Below are 5,084 nucleotides of genomic sequence, written 5' to 3' on the forward strand. Positions count from 1 at the left end.
AACCCTAACCCTAACCCTAACCCTAACCCTAACCCTTTTATTATTTTTTTGAAGTGCTTGATCGTTCCTGAAACCAAACTCAAAGTCCTCCTGACTTCAGAGTCTGGAAAGGCTGTTTTGATGTTGTCGGCACGATGCGTTGATGATGAACTCGTCAACAAGCAGAACAGTTCCTCCGCCGAGAAGACGGAGAGAATTATCAATCGTCAAATTTGAGGTAAATTCCTTAAATCAGATTAAGAGCAGGATTTCAAATTCATAAGAGACACGCTGATTACCTGAATGGTATTATCTACACTATCAGTCACACGTTTTACAACACCTTCTCATTCAATGGTTTTTCTTTATTTTTACTATTTTCTACATTGTAGAATAATAGTGAAGACATCAAAAATGACAAAGTAACACATATGGAATCATGTAGTAACCAAAAAAAAAGTGTTAAACAAATCAAAATATATTTTAGATTTGAGATTCTTCAAAATAGCAAATAGTTACCCTTTTCCACCTCTAAGTTGATGCCTTCAACTCTGCTCTTCCATGGGCCCAACTAACTGTACAGTGTGGCAATGACCATTCAACACTTTAATAATTAATGACATGCAGTACATGGTCCTTATCGCCTTCATATTTACATGACCTGGAGCTTAGGTTCAAACCAGAGCAACTTTCATAACGTCAGTCGTGGTCTTTTCAGAACCTCTTGTTACACTCGCATTCTCAATCCCCAGAAGTATTTTATTTCACAGAATATTTTCACGTGTTCGTTTTCAAAAGGTAAGAAAATCAACAACTTCATAGTTTAGAACAAAAAATGGAAGAAAAACGAAATGTTTTCTACAATAACCAATATCACTCCCTAAAAACACAACCCTATCTAACTATCCTTGGATGGCTTTTTTAGAATTAGAATAGGCCTACATGGAAAACTAAAGGCAGAGAAACCGTTAATGACCTTGTAATAGGAAATACTATTATTTCCATGACAGAATTTTTTTAATCATTTTTTTAATACTTTTTTTTTAGACTGAAGAATGTAGATGTTTTCAAACACAGTGCCTTCAGAAGGTATTCACAACCCCCTTTGACCTTTTCCACAGTGGGTTGTTGTTACAGCCAGAATTTAAAATGGGTGACATTGAGATTCTGTGTCATTGGCCTATACACTATATCACATAATGTCAAAGTGGAATTTTGTTTTTTCAAATTTTTCAAATTAGTAAAAAATAAATAAAAAATGAAAAGATAAAATGTCTCTAAGTATTCAACCCCTTTGTTATGACAAGCCTAAATATGTTCAGGAGTCAAATGTGCTTAACATGTCCCATAATAACTTGCATGGACTCACTCTGTGTGCAATAATAGTGTTTAACATACAATTATCTGTAAAGTCCCTCAGTCGAGCAGTGTATTTATAAACACAGAGTCAACCACAAAGATCAGGGAGGTTTTCCCAAAGCCTCGCAAAGAAGGGCACCGATTGGTAGATGAGTCAACATTTAAAAAGCAGACCCTTGAATATCCCTTTGAGCTTTGGTGAAGTTATGAATTACACCTTGGATGTTGTATCAATATATCCAGTCACTACAAAGATACAGGCATCTTTCCTAACTCAATTTCCGGAGAGAAAGGAAACCGCTCAGGGATTTTCACCATGAGGCCAATGGTGACTTTAGAACAGTTACAGATGGCTGTGATAGGAGAACATTGAAGATGAATCAACAACATTGTAGTTACTCCACAATACTAACCTAATTGACAGAGTGAAAAGAAGTTAAAATATTCCAAAACATGCATCCTGTTGGCAACAATACACTAAAACAACTGAAAATAATTTAACCTTGTCCTGACTACAAAGCCTTATGTTTGAGGCAAATCCAACACATCACTGAGTACCCGCTCTTCATGTTTTCAAGCATGGTCGTCGCTGCATCATGTTATGGGTATGCTTGTCATCGGCAAGGACGTTTGTTTGGGGATAAAATTAAATGGAATAGAGCTAAGCACAGACATAATCCTAGGGGAAAACCTGGTTCAGTCTACTTTCCCACATACACTGGGAGACAAATTCACCTTTCAGCAGAACAATAACCTAAAACACAAGGCCTAATAAACACTGGAGTTGCTTTCCAAGACAACATAGAATTTTCCTGAGTGACCTAGTTACAGTTTCGACTTCAATCTGCTTGAGCATCTATGGAAAGACTTGAAAAAGGCTGTCTAGCAATGATGAACAACCAACGTGACAGAGCCTGAAACATTTTTGAAAAGATTAATGTGCAAATATTGTACAATCCAGGTGTGCAAAGCTCTTAAGAGACTTACTCAGAAAGCCCCACAGCTGTCAGAGCTGCTTCTACAAACTTATGTAAATTAGATAATTCTGTATTTCATTTTCAAAAACATTTGCAAACATTTCTAAAATCATGTTTACACTTTGTCACAATGGGTTATTATGTGTAGATGGGTGAGAAAACATATAATCCATTTTGAAATTTAGGCTGTAACAACAAAATGTGCAATAAATCAAGGGGTATGAAAACTTCCTGCAACCTAAAAGTTGTATATCACGAAAACTCAACCTGAAAGCTTTTGGACAGCAGAGAAATATTGAGGGAATCCTATCTGGGTCAGAAAAATACACTCATATGACAGGTAAGATATAGAAAACATTTCACAGAGCCTATCCAACTGACAACCTCTAAGAAAAATATATAAACTATTGGAACCAAGATTTTAAAAAATAACTGATATCGGCACAAGATGGAGGGAATGTTGGAACATAACCAACTGAATTACAGTTAACAAAAAATGTACGCTTTATCCAAGTATAAACTCACCGTCAACCTAGGTGTATTATACAAGACACAAAATTCACAAATTCTACAGCACAACGGCAGAGTCATGTTGACAATGAGTTAATAATTTATTTATTTCTGAAATATATAAAATAAAGTCAGAAGTTTTACAATGTACGTTTACTTGTAATCCGTCGATCTGCATATTTCAAGGCATATGGGGGTGAAAGGCACTGGAGCGACGAACCGTCCTTGCTGTCTCTGCCTGGCCGGTTCTCCTCTTTCTCCACTGTGATTCTCTGCCTCTGACCCTGTTACGGGGGGCTGAGTCACTGACTTACTGGTGCTCTTCCATGCTGTCCCTAGGAGGGGTGCGTCACTTGAGTGGGTTGAGTCACTGACGTGATCTTCCTGTCCGGGTTCGTGCCGTGGGGGAGATATTCATGGGCTATACTCGGCCTTGTCTCAGGGTAATAGGTTGGTGGTTGAAGATATCCCTCTAGTGGTGTGGGGGCTGTGCTTTGGCAAAGTGGGTGGGGTTATATCCTGCCCATGTGGACCTGTCCGGGGGTATCGTTGGACAGGGCCACAGTGCCTCCCGACCCCTCCTGTCTCAGCCTCCAGTATTTATGCTGCAATAGTTTGTGTCGGGGGGGGGGGGGGGACTAGGGCCAGAAGAGGACTGGCCACCCCTCAGAGCCACATAACCTGGTTCCTCTCTAGGTTTCTTCCTAGGTTCTGGCCTTTCCAGGGAGTTTTTCCTAGCCACTGTGCTTCTACATCTGCATTGCTTGCTGTTTGGGGGTTTTAGACTGGGTTTCTGTACAGCACTTTGTGACATCGGCTGATGTAAGAAGGGCTTTATAAATACATTTGATTGATTGATAATGAGATACCGAATGGGTTGGACAATATTATTTGTCACTTAAATTGAAGAAGCTTATACTTATATACTGGAAGTCAAATAATACTCCAATGTTAAAAGAAATGGAAAAATCAAATGCTTGAATTTAATATTGAAAAAGAGACAGAAACAACATTACACAATCTGAAGTCATATGGGACAGAGTCTTACAAGCATTAGAAACAACACTGGGTGTGGATACAGTGTAACGTCTTCCATTTCAGAATGATGGAGGCCACTGTGTTCTTGGAGACCTTCAATGCTGCAGAAATAGTTTTTTTTGGTAAGGTTCCCCAGATCTGTGCCTCGACACAATCCTGTCTCGGAGCTCTACGGACAATTCCTTGGACCTCACGGCTTGGTTTTTGCTCTGACTTGCACTGTCAACTGTGGGACATTATATAGACAGGTGTGTGCCTTTCCAAATCATGTCCAATCAAGTGAATTTATCACAGGTGGACTCCAATCAAATTGTTGAAACATCTCAAGGATGATCAATGGAAGCAAGATTCACCTGAGCTACATTTCGAGTTTCATAGCAAAGCGTCTGTTAACTTATGTAAATAACGTATTTCTGTTCGTTTTTTAAATAAATTTGCTGACATTTCTAAAAACCTGTTTTCGCTTCATCATTATGGGGGGGGTTGTAAATTGCTGAGGATAATGTTTTTCTTATCCATTTCAGAATAATGTTGTAAACTGAAAGTCACACAGTTGAAGTGTACCTATGATAAAAATTACAGACCTCTACATGCTTTGTAAGTAGGAAGACCTGCAAAATCGGCAGTGTATCAAATACTTGTTCTCCCCACTGTACATACATAGAATGGCATTTGGTCGAGAGAGAGAGAGAGAAAGAGAGAAAGAGAGAGTGAAAGAGAGTGAAAGAGAGAGAGAATGAGAGTGATAGAGAGAGAGAGAGAGAGAGAGAGAGAGAGAGAGAGAGAGAGAGAGAGTATGAACCCATGTTGAGGTAGGGAGAGGACAAATGGGTCATCAAGTGAGAAATTGAGTTAAAAAGCACTATCGGTTCAACTCTTCATCTTTGCTGACTGTAGCCCAAGTGCTATACCAAAACAGATACAAGCTATGGACGTTAGCACCAGCACAAAGCCAAATCAATCACGTCCCACGTTTATTGTTATCCAGACACGAGCTGACTTTGTAATTTCAAGAGATGTGGTTTCAAGATTTCCCCTGCCTGCATTACAGCGGCTCTTTTTATAGGGAGTTTTATATGCTTCCATTGCACCAAATCGTTTCTGAATAAGATTTCACCCCTCTGGCACAATATCAGACCCTGTATTTGTCAACACAGGCTTTAAAAGTTGGAATAAGACTATTGAGAAGTTCTCAGCTCATGCGAAAAAAGTCAACTCAGT

This window comes from Oncorhynchus clarkii, chromosome 3 (assembly GCF_045791955.1).
Source record: "Oncorhynchus clarkii lewisi isolate Uvic-CL-2024 chromosome 3, UVic_Ocla_1.0, whole genome shotgun sequence".
NCBI lineage: Eukaryota > Metazoa > Chordata > Actinopteri > Salmoniformes > Salmonidae > Oncorhynchus > Oncorhynchus clarkii.